Raw genomic sequence first — 12,554 nt, 5'->3', positions numbered from 1 at the left:
AAGAGAAATTTGCGATATGAACAAGGAATGAGACTCTCAAAGCAAAATGCTGATGTGGATAAGAATGGAATAAATTTCTAGAAGTGAAAAATCTAATAATTGAAACTAAAAAGTCAATAGAGAAAGGGATATTAATGGAATTTGAAGGGGTGAGAATTCCCATTAAGAGAAGAATATAGACTAAATACTTTTAACAGCTTTCTTGAAGAAAACATGTAGAAAGCCACTGGACAATGTTTCTCTCATCCTAATGGAGAAAAAAAAAAGTTGGATAATAATCTATCCAAGACAGGAAGCAGACAGGTCATAGTCTTTAACAGAATGGCATAGCCATGTAGCTGTGCTGTGTTAGTTGTTGATTCATGTCCGACTCTGAGACCATGGACACAGGAGAAAAGAAAAACTTATCAGAACTAACCAGGTTCAAGAGAGCAGATCTGACTTCTTTGAGCCTCATTGAGTTTGTAATATATTAGTGAAGTGAAGTGAAGTGGCTCGGTTATGTCCAACTCTTTGCGACCCCGTGGACTGTAGCCTACCAGGCTCCACCGTCCATGGGATTCTCCAGGCAATAATACTGGAGTGGGTTACCATTTCCTTCTCCAGGGGATCTTCCTGACCCAGGGATCGAACCATGTCTTCCGCATTGGAGGCAGACGCTTTAACCTCTGAGCCACCAGAGAAGCCCTGTAATACATTAGCATAAGCTAAATGACACACCCACAAGTACCATAACAGTTTTGAAACCAACCACCAAAGATCAAAAAAGTGAGGGTGGCCCAATTCCTAGAAATCTCTATGCTTGCCCCGACATAGTTGGAATAATCCTCTGCCTTTAATATGCCTATGAAATTATCCAGTCAATAAAAACTCACCATATCATATTTCAAGGTCCTCTCTTACCTTCTGAGATAGGCCACACTCTGTCTGTGGAGTGTATGTCTTTCTAAATAAATCCACTTCTCACCTATGACTTTATCTCTCATTAAATTCTTTCTGCGCTGAGACATCAAGAACCTGAGCTTCATTAAGTCCCAAGACCAGATGTTTGTTCTCAATGAACAGATCATGGGTTAAAGCCCCAATCTGAGTTGCATGATTTCATATCCATCATAACTTTGCTTGAATCTATCAGAGGATAATACATAAAGCAGCTGAATGCACTGAATTCCAAACAGTGGTATATCCCAACAAGGGAGAAACAAGTTTTTATACTTTGGTGGCATATAAGAGAGGAAGAAAGGCTGCTGCAGAAGAGGTAAATTTTTTAGAAATCCCTGAAAGCCCTGGACACAAAAGCCTTTCAAGTTTGCTCTTTGCAGGATAAAGGCTTCAGCCTCCTAGACCTTCTCAGAGTTCCAAAGAGCAGATTCAAACAGTTGCTAATCAGGGAAGTAGGGAATTCAGAAACAAAGAAGACCAATCAGAAAACAATAGTGCATCAATTAAAGCAGGAAAAGAACCTGATGTTGGGAAAGATTGAAGGCAAGAGGAGAAGGGGACTACAGAGGATGAGATGGTTGGATGGCATCACCAACTCAATGGACATGAGTTTGAATAAACTCCGGGAGTTGGTGATGGATAGGGAGGCCTGGCGTGCTGCAGTCCATGGGTTCGCAAAGAGTCAGACACAACTGAGGGATTGAACTGAACTGAACTGTGGTTCCTCCTCAAGGAATATACATAACAATATCTTTGAGTTCTTCTGTAGGAACTAAGGCCTCCAGGAGATAGTAGATCTGTGGAAAACAATATAAAATAACAATATAAAATAAAAAATTATGTTTAAAAAAATGAAAGAGAAATTGGAGATATGAGCAAGATGCTCACGAGCTGCTGATGAACAGACAAAAAGCACCACCTCCTTCTTTGAGCCCTCTCATACAAAATAAAGCTTAAACTGCTGTGAGAGGAGAACCAAACTCTCTCAGCCTCAGAACCCAGGCTAATATATCATGTTTTGGGGGTAGAAAGAAATGAAAAGTTGTTTGCTCCAGCTGAAGGAAATGGGCATGGAGACATAGGCTCTCTGTATTGCAAACGTGCTATTAAAAGCTGATGGTGGGAGAACAAGATGGCAGAGGAGAAGGTGGACATGGAGTACAAGTCTCTCCACAGATACATCAGGAGTACCCCTTCAGACACAAAAGTGCATGCAGAACTCCAGCTGAGAGCGGACAGGAGGACCTGACCAGTGTTGAAGAATATATAGAACCACGCAAAACTCGGTAGGACCAAGGAACTAGGGAGAAAAACAGGAGCGTTAGTAGGACTGGACCTGCCCTCGGCAGGTGTGGAAACTGAAGCCGGGGTCGGATCCCCACACCGGGGCAATTGTCTGAATCAGAGGAGAAACATTCAAGGCTGAGAGTGAAACAGCTGATCTGTGGCTGCCTAAATGGAGTGAGAATCAGACAGTACTTGCCGCAGCCATACATACGCCAGGCAGGAACACGGGTCTCCTGGAAGGTGCAGCGGCTCGGAGCTGGAGTTTAGGGATTGTGGAGCAATCTCAGTGCGAGGGCTGCTGTTGACTTCAGAGAGACAGATAGAGGGGATGGGAGGGAGGAGACTGTGGTGGGAAATGCTGTGGAGGGAAACCAGGCAGCCATGGAAGCAAGGCGATACTGCTGAGTCACGCAAAGGGGGTGGAGCCATCACCATAGCCTCTCTCCACACACCAGCATCGGCAGCTGAACAACAGAGGGGCTGGCCCATCAGATGTCCCAGGCACTGAACTACAGAGTAGGACCCCAGCCAGGGTGCCCCTTTAAGTGCCTGACGTGCCGAGCTACAGAGTAGGACCCCAGCCAGGGGGGGCCCTCTATGTGCCTGATGTGAGGAACAACAGAGAAGGACCCCAGGCAGGGGTCCCTCTAAGTGCCTGAACGGGCGGAGCTACGGAGAAAGACTGGCCAAAGAGGCTTTCTGATCACCAGCTACAAAAGACTCAAAGAAAGACTCTGAGAGGGCCATAACTCCTGCCGCAGAGGCAGTCTGTGTCCCTGAACACTTGGCGCCGCCAGGGTCCCCGCAAGCCAAGCAGCTGCACCACCTTCACACGCAACTCGCACTGGGGCAGAGCGGCCAGAGGCCAAAAAAAAAAGTCTTGTGTTTATGCAGGCAGGGTCACTTCGGTCCTGTCCGACTCTTTGCAACCTTGTAGACTATGGCCGGCCAGGCTTCTCTGTCAGGGAGGTGGGGGTTCTCCAGGCAAGAATACTGGAGCATATGGGCCAATACTGGTTTCCATACCCTTCTAGAGCACTATATTTCCTATTACTCAAGCTGCCAACTCCCCTGAGTACCTGGTGCTGCCAGAACGCCTGCGACCCAAGCAGCTGCACCACCTCCACACCTGGCCCTCACAGGGGCGAACCCAAGTCCTCCAGGCCAGCCTCAGGAGCAAACCCCAGTGGACGACCCACATGTAGAGGTGGAAATAAAACCACAGTTGAAACCCAGGGGCAGTGTGGCTAAGGAAGAAGACTCAAAACCTTCCCACCAGCTGTGCAAGCTGCCGATTAAATCCGCAGGGTCAACTAAGCAGACTCCGTGTCTATGAAATATATAAAACGTCACTGAGAGCTCCCACAAAAGAAAACACACTAGTTCTGATAGGTGTGGACACTGGAGGTAAGAACACGCAGGAGTAGGACCAGATTAGAATCCGAGCTGCCCCCGCAGCAGGTCCAGAGATCAGCAGTGTTGGAGGGCATCCTAGGGAGGGGAGGTGGTCTGCGACTCCCAGCGCGGGAAAGGACTCTGACAGCAGTGACTCAAGAAAAACATTTATTATTCTTATTTTTTGACTTGTTCTGTAGATTCTTTGGGTTTTTTTTTTCTTTTTGTTTTCCTTTTCCCCTCCTCTGTTGTAGTTGTCGATTTTATTGTCACTAAGAAATCCAATTAAGCTTTCGAACTTTTTTTTCCTTTTTCCTCAGTCACATTTTTTATTGTTGTCATAGAGCCTCTATGTTGGGCTTTTGCTGTTCTACGGAGTTTTCCTCTTTTTTTCCTTTTCTCTTTTTTTATTTTTAATTTTTAAACCTGTTATTATTTTTTCTACATTTATTTCTTTGCTTTTCCTACTGTTCTTTTTCCCTTGCAGTTAATCTTTAATGTATATAAATCTTCTTTATCTACTTCTGTTTAACTTTGCATATCTATTCTTTCTTTATTTTCTCTCTCTCCTTTCCTCTCACCATATTTGTTAGTTTTATTTTCATTGCTTTATTCCCCAATTGGCACCTTGCTTTAGTTTTGTTTTCCAGCTTGTGCTTTAATTAGTTTTATTCTGGTAGATATAATTTTTTTCCTTTGTTTACTGGGTCAATCTATTGTACTTAAATTTTGTTGGATTGCTTTGATTTTGCTTATGAGTGTATATGTATATGCATATATTCAGTCACACTTTCTATTGTTGCTATAAACCTCTGCTTCTATATTGGACTTTTGCAGTCCTGTGGAGTTTTCCTTTCTTCCCCTTTTTTCTTTCTTCCATTTTTTTTTCTTTCCTTTTTTTATAATTTTAATTTTTAAAACCTATTATATTTTTTCTACATTTATACCTTCGTTTGCCTTTTCTACTGTTGTTTCCCCCTTGCATTTAATCTTTAATGTATATAAATCTTCTTTATCTACTTCTATTTAACTTTGCATATCTATTCTTTCTTTCTTTCCTTTCCTCTCAATGTATTTGTTAGTTTTGTTTTCATTGTTTTTTTCCCCAGTTGACACCTTCCTTTAGTTTTGTTTTCCAGTTTGTGCTTAAGTTAGTTTTGTTCTTAACTGGTAAATATAATTTTTGATTTCCTTTATTTGCCAGATCAATCTACTGTACTTTACTGTACTTTTTGTTGGACTGTTTTCACTTTGTTCATGGGTGTATATGTATATGTGTATATTCCATTATTTTAATATTATTTGTGTGATTTTGTAACTGCCATTCATCTGGGGTTCATCTTTGGTTTCTCGTTTTTGGATATTTGTTTTACTCTCCCTTAATGCCATAACAAACCACTTGTGGGATATTCGTTCCTGACCAGAAATCAAACCCTGAGCCTTTAGAGTGGGAGCACTGACTCCAAGGCCCTAGACTACCAGAGAACCAACCCTAAGGAGTATCAAATAGTGAGAACTCACACAAAGGAACCCACTTGAATACAAGACCCAGCATCACCCAACCACCAGTAGCACCCTGTGCAGGACATCTCACCTAAACAACAAACAAAATAAAAATACAAACCCAATCATCAGCAGACATGATTACCACCTCACTCAGCCTTGCGCTGAGTAAGGAAAAAAAAAAGGAAACAAAGAGACGAACAAAAACTTAGCACATATCTCACCCTATACAAAGCTCAAACAAACCACTGGACCAACCTTAGGAGGGCTGAAACAAAAAGGAAGAAAGAATTCAACCTTCTTCAAGGAAAGAATTCAACTTTCCTTGAAGCCTGGGAAAAAAGATACTTCAAACACAATAACTTAAAAAAAAAAATGAAAACACAGAGAAATACTGCACAAATAAAGGAACAAACTAGAAACATAGAAGTCCAAATGAAGAGGAAATAGGAAAATTTCCTGAAAAAAATTCAGAATAATGATAGTAAAGATGATCAAAAACCTTGAAAACAAAATGGAGAAAATGAAAGAATGAATTAACAAAGACCTAGAAGAATTAAAAAATAAGCATACAGAGACAAACAGCACAATTACTGAAATTAAAAATATGCTAGAAGGAATCAATAGCAGAATATCTAAGCAAAAGAATGAATCAGTGAGCTGGAAAATAAAATGGTGGAAATAACTTCTGAAGAGCAAAATAAAGTAAAAAGAATGAAAAGAGCTGAGGACAGTCTCAGAGACCTCTGGGACCATATCAGACATGCTAACATTTGAATTATAGGGGTCCCAGAAGAAGAAGAGAAAAAGAAAGGGTATGAGAAAATTTTTGAAGAGATAATAGTTGAAAATTTCCCCAACATGGAAAAGGAAATAGCCAATAAACTCCAAGAGACAAAAAGACTGCCATATAGGATAAACCCAAGGAGGAACATGCCAAGACACACACTAATCAAACTAACAAAGACTAAACAAAGAAAGAATATTAAAAGCAGCAAGGGAGAAGCAACAAGTAACATAGAAGGGAAACCCCATACACGTAACAGCTGATCTTTCAGCAGAAACTCTGCCGGCCAGAAGGGAACAGCAGGATATATTTAAAGTACTGAAATGGAGAAATCTACAACCCAGATTACTGTACCCAGCAAGTATCTCATTCAAAATTGATGGAGAAATAAAAAGCTTTTCAGACAAGCAAAACTTAAGAGAATTCAGTACCACCAAACCAGCTTTACAACAAATGCTAAACAGACTTCTATAGTCAAGAAATGCAACAGAAGGAAAAAGACCTACAAAATCAACCCCAAACAATTAGGAAATGGCAATAGGAACATATATATCAATAATTGCTTTAAATGTAAATGGATTAAATGTTCCAAACAAAAGACACAGACTGGCTGAATGGATACAAAAACAAGACCCATATATATGCTGTCTACAAGAAACCCACTTCAGACCTCAACACATATAGACTGAAAGTGAGAGAATGGAAAAATATATTCCATGCAATAGGAAGCAAAAGAAAGCTGGAGTAGCAATCCTTATATCAGACAAAATTGACCTTAAAATAAAGAAGATTACAAGAGACAAGGAAGGACACTACATAATGACCAAGGGATCAATCCAAGAGGAAGACATGACAGTTATAAATGTCTATGCACCCAACATAGGAGCACCTCAATACATAAGACAAACACTAACAGACATAAAAGAAGAAATTGACAGTAACACAATAATAGTAGAAGACTTTAACACCTCACTCACACCAATGGACAGATCATCAAAATGGTAAATTAATAGGGAAATACAAGGCTTAAATGATACATTAGATGAGATGGATCTCATTGATATCTTCAGTATATCCCATCTAAATGCAGAAGAATACACCTTCTTTTCAAGTGCACATGGGACATTCTCCAGGATAGACCACATCTTGGGTCACAAATCAAACCTCAGTAAATTTAAGAAAAGTGAAATCATACCAAGCATCTCCAGCCATAATGCTATGAGACTAGACACCAATTAGAAGAAAAAAGCTGTAAGAAACACAAACATATGGAGATTAAACAACACATTTCTAAATAACCAACAGGTTACTGAAGAAATCAAAAGGGAAATCAAAAAATTTCTAGAAACAAATGAGAATGAGAATACAACAACTCAAAACCTATGGGATGCAGCAAAAGCAGTTCTAAGAGGGAAGATCACTGCAATACAATCCTATCTCAAGAAACAAGAAAAACATCAAATAGACAACCTAAGTTTACACCTAAAGCAGTGGTGTACTACAAAAAGAAGAACAAGAAAACCCCAAAATTAGTAGAAGGAAAAAAATCATAAACATATGAGCAGCAATAAATGAAAAAGAAATGAAACAAACAATAGTAAAGATTAATAAAACTAAAAGCTGGTTCTTTGAGAAGATAAACAAAATTGACAAACCCTTAGCCAGACTCATCAAGAATAAAAGAGAGAAGAATCAAATCAACAAAATTAGAAATGAAAAAGAAGAGATTACAACAGACAATGCAGAAATACGAAGGATTATAAGAGGCTATTATGAACAATTATATGGAAATGAAATATATAACCTGGAATAAATGGACAGATTCTTAGAAAAGCTCAATCTTCCAAGACTGAACTAGGAAGAAATAGAAATTATGAACTACTCAATTACAAGCACTGAAATTGAAGCTGTGATCAAAAATCTCCCAAAAATCAAAAGCCCAGGAGCAGATGGCTTCACGGGAGAATTCTATCAGGCATTTAGAGAAGAGCTAATGCCTATCCTTCTAAAACTCTTTCAAAAAAATTGCAGAGGAAGGAACAATTCCAAATTCTTTCTACAAGTCCACCATCACCCTGATACCAAAACCATATAAAGACAACACATAGAAAGAAAACTACAGGCCAATATCACTGATGAACAACAAAATTTTAGCAAACAGAATTCAGCAACACATCAAAGAGCTTATACACCATGATCAAGTTGGGTTTATTCCAGATGCAAGGATTCTTCAATATATGCAAATCAATCAATGTGATACACCATATTAACAAACTGAAAGATAAAACCATATGATCATCTCAATAGATGAAGAAAAAGCCTATGACAAAATTCAGCACCTAATATTTATGATTAAAACTCCAAAAAATGGACATAGAAGGAACCTACCTCAACATAGTAAAGGCCATATATGATACGCCTACAGCAAACATTATTCTCAATGATGAAAAACTGAAAGCATTCCCCCTAAGATCAGGAACAAGACAAGGGTGTCCACTTTCGCCACTATTATTCAACATAGTCCTGGAAGTCCTAGCTATAGCAATCAGAGAAGAAAAATAAATAAAAGGAATCTGGATAGGAAAAGAAGTAAAGCTCTCACTGTTTGCATATGACATGATACTGTACATAGAAAACCATAAAGATAGTATCAGAAAATTACTAGAGCTAATCAGTGAATTTAGCAAATTTGCAGGGTACAAAATCAATGAATCACTTGCATTTCTATATATTAACAATGAAAAATTAGAAAGAGAAATTAAGGAATCAATCCTTAATGCAAGTAGCTCACAGAATTCTAAGCAGGCTAAATGATATAAGCATATCTACATATATCTCACCTATATAGATGATAGTCAAACTGCTGAAAACCAAAGTTAGTGAGAAAATCTTGAGGGCAACCAGAAACAAAACACTAAATTGTTGGTATTGTTGTTCAGTCACTAAGTGGTGTCCAACTCTGTGCAATCCCATGAACTGCAGCATGCCAGGCTTCCCTGTCTTTCAATATCTCCCAGAGTTTGCTCAAATTCATTTCCATTGAATTGGTGATGCCATCCAACCATCTCATTCTCTGTCACCCCCTTCTCCTCAACCTTTCCCAGCATCAGGATCTTTTCCAACGAATTGGCTCTTCACATCAGGTGGCCAAAGCATTGGAACTTCAGCTTCAGCATCAGTCCTTCCAGTGAATATCCAGGGTTGATTTCCTTTAGGATTAACTGGTTTGATCTCCTTGCTGTCCAAGGGAATCTCAAGAGTTTTCTCCAGCACTACAGTTTGAAAGCATCAGTTCTTTGGCTCTCAGCCTTCTTTACGATCCAACTCTCACATCTGTACGTGACTACTGGAAAAACCATAGCTTTGACTATTAAGACATTTGTCAGCAAAGTGATGTCTCTGCTTTTTAAATTTCATATGCTGCCCAGATTTATCATAGGTTTCCAGTGGCTCAGCAGTAAAAATCTGTCTGCAATGCAGGAGGCACAGGAGACATGGGTTTGATCCTTGGGTCAGGAAGATCCCCTGGAGGAAGACATGGCAACCAATTCCAGTATTCTTGCCTGGAGAATCCCATGGAGAGAAGAACCTGGTGGGCTACAACTCCAGTGTTTCTGGCCTGGGAAATCACATGGACAGAGGAGCCTGGTGGGCTGTAGTCCATGGGTCGCAAAGAGTCAGACATGGCTGAGCACACACATAGGAACAAGGATTACAGGGGTTAAAATATGGAGTAATGCTCTATTTCTTAAAATGGGTAGTATATCCCTGGGTGTACATTTTATTGTTCTTAACTTAGACCTTTATGTTACATGAATTCTTTTATAAGTGTTACATTTAAAATAAAGCAATTTTTGTTATTATAAAAGACCCAGTTTCCAATTTCTGGCTTCATACTTAATAGCTATGCAACCATGCACAAGTCGCTTTTAACTCACTGGGCCTTACTTCCATCATCTTTAAAAATCATATTTTTTCCCTAACACATTACTTTCATAAGTATAAAGGAAAATATTATTATACTAGATTCTATGAAAACTAAGCAAAGATGTTAACAAATTTAAAAAGAAGTGACAGACTAGGAGAAAACATCAACCACTTGATGCCCTATCTTAAAACAATGATCAATACTTAATAAATATTTGCTAAATAAATCAATGTTTAACAAAGAATATTTCTAATATACAAAGAGCTCCTATTACATCATTTAGGAAAAGGCAAAGCATCTAATAAAATAATAGACAAATGACTCAAAATTGAGTAACTTAAAAGGAAGATACATAAATAACATTTAAAAATATGGATCACTTGAGTAATGCACAAAGAGAGTCAAATGGAAATAACACTGAAATACTATTTTAAAAGAGGGGGATTAATTTTTTTTAACTAACAGGAAAATGTAGAAGACTGGTAAATCCATTTTTGGTTGGGCCCTGGAGGAAAATAATCTCCTACATTTTTGTGGGAATATAATTGGTAATACAGAATTTAGTGAGGTTGTCAATCTTGGAATTCCTGGGGAAGAGATTTGGACTTTCACAGGACAGAATTGTCAGGAAGGCTAATTTAAGTTCATTAAGTCTAAATTTCAGGAATCAGTATGCATGAGTTCATGTGTTTATGTTTATGTGTGAGTGTATATGTATGTGTGTGTGTGCTTGTGTGTACTGAAGAAAAACATGAACCTGTTAAAAGCAATTGCTTAGGGAATAATAAGATGAGAAATATGTGGCTAATTTCATATTTCATACTAGTTTATCAATTTTTGATTAAGGGTGATATGTTGACATTTTAAATTTTAATTTAATTTTTAAATTTTAAATATGAAATACAAATATAGTTGGAGATACAAAAAAACAATAGGACAGACACTCATGTGCCTGCCCATTCAGATTTAAAAGCTCACACTTTCTGTCATATCTCCCTTAAAATTCTCTTCCTTTAAGAAATTCAAACTCCCTGATAAATATTCATTTTTTTCCTCTTTCTGCTCCACCATCTTCAGATGGAATCACTATTTTGAATCTGGTATTATCTTTTTTCAGCATGGTTTTATACTTTTCTCTATATGTAAATATCCATAAATAATAAACTACATTGTCCTTTTATATTAAAATAAGGGATTTTAATAACAAACTCACGGTCATGCTGTACATGTGTGCTCAGTCATCCAACTCTTTGCAACCCCATGGGCTGTAACCCGTCAGACTCTTCTGTCCATGGAATTTTCCAGGCAAGAATACTGAAGTGGGTTGCCATTTCCTATTCCAGGGGATCTTCCTGATCCGGGGATTGAACCCAGGTTTCTTGCATCTCCTGCATTGGCAGTGGATTCTTTACCCACTAGCACCACCTGGGAAGCCAGTCATGTTATGAGACGTCCATGAAATATATGAATCAGAGTGTCTGGTTAGTGCAGCCTGGTAAACTGAGTTTGATTATTTGGGGAACTGGAAGGTTGGTCATGACCCACCCTTGAGAGCATGTGCTGGTAGGCAGGAAGCCTTAGGATTTGAGGCTGGAAGACAAGTGAAGAGTTTGAGTTTTCTTTTTTTTTTTTTTTTTTTTTTAGAGTTTGAGTTTTCAAGTCTTAGGTGAGGGACTCTGAGAAAAAAAAAAACATCTGAATAATGGAGACATGGGTTGCCAGCTTGTCCCTGTCCAGTGTATGAAGAATGAGCTTCTTTCAGAGGAAATTAAGGAGCTTTGGTGCCAAGCAGCATTGTTTTGGGGAGAGTGCTAATCCACCCAACTTTACACGGAATTAAGCAACTCTCTGAAAACCCAGCAATGGCAGTAGCAAGAATCCTTTCAGTAGCTTCGAGGACAGCTGACAACTAACAAAACAAGCTCAGGCATCAGGGAAGAATCGAGTGGCCCATGAGGGTGACTGTATCCAACAGCTACGTTATGAGTACAGGTGAGGCTACCTGAGTGTAACCCATGAAATACCTAAGGAAATTGTTAACTTTTCTAGGGGTGTCCCTGCATTGTGGGTGGAAGGAAAAATAGATGCAAAGATTTCTTGTATTTGTTCAATAAATATTGAGTGTGCACCAGCTTTCTGCAGGAACTGTTAGACCCTAGAGATACAACAGTGAAAACATACAGCATGTAATCTGTGTCCGTATGGAGCTGTCGTAGGGGCTGTGAGGAAGATAGGACAAAGTCATGTAATAATGAGGTTCTGAGCGAGAGAACATTACATATGGTGACCTGGGAAGGTTTCCTCAACCTGAGCAAGGATAATATAGGACAAGAAGAAATCAGTCTTGCCAAGCTACAAAGGTAAAGTTTTCCACTCAGAGGGAACAGCAAATCCAGAGGCCTGGGGAAGATAATTTAGTCGCTGTGTTGAAGGAATAGAAAGAAGATGAGTGTGGTTGAAGGGTATGGAATGTTTAAGGGGTAAGATACAGGTGAGAAGGGTTTTGTGGAGGCAGAAAGATTTAGATTTTACTAAAATTACAAGGGCTATTCTATCCTAACATGGAATTTCATGGTATCAATGGCAGAAAATAAAAATAAATTGTTGTGCTCACTTCAGCAGCATATACACTAAAATTGAAACAGTACAGAGAAGATTAGCATGGCCCCTGCGCACAAATTCGTGAAGCGTTCCTTATTTCTGAAAGGAGAG

The 12,554-nt window shown here is 39.0% G+C and overlaps 1 protein-coding gene and 1 pseudogene across 3 annotated transcripts in view; one reads left to right on the top strand and one right to left on the bottom strand.

The window, feature by feature from the left end:
- The window catches only part of AGBL1 (AGBL carboxypeptidase 1), a 909,156-nt gene that overhangs the window by 668,270 nt on the left and 228,332 nt on the right, over positions 1-12,554 (bottom strand). The gene's annotated exons all lie outside the window — the stretch shown is intronic.
- Positions 12,449-12,544, top strand: LOC122707080 (annotated as a pseudogene).

Source organism: Cervus elaphus, chromosome 13 (genome assembly GCF_910594005.1).
Source record: "Cervus elaphus chromosome 13, mCerEla1.1, whole genome shotgun sequence".
Classification (NCBI taxonomy): domain Eukaryota; kingdom Metazoa; phylum Chordata; class Mammalia; order Artiodactyla; family Cervidae; genus Cervus; species Cervus elaphus.
Note: the sequence above shows the minus strand (reverse complement) of the source record. Positions and strands in the feature narration are given on the sequence as shown.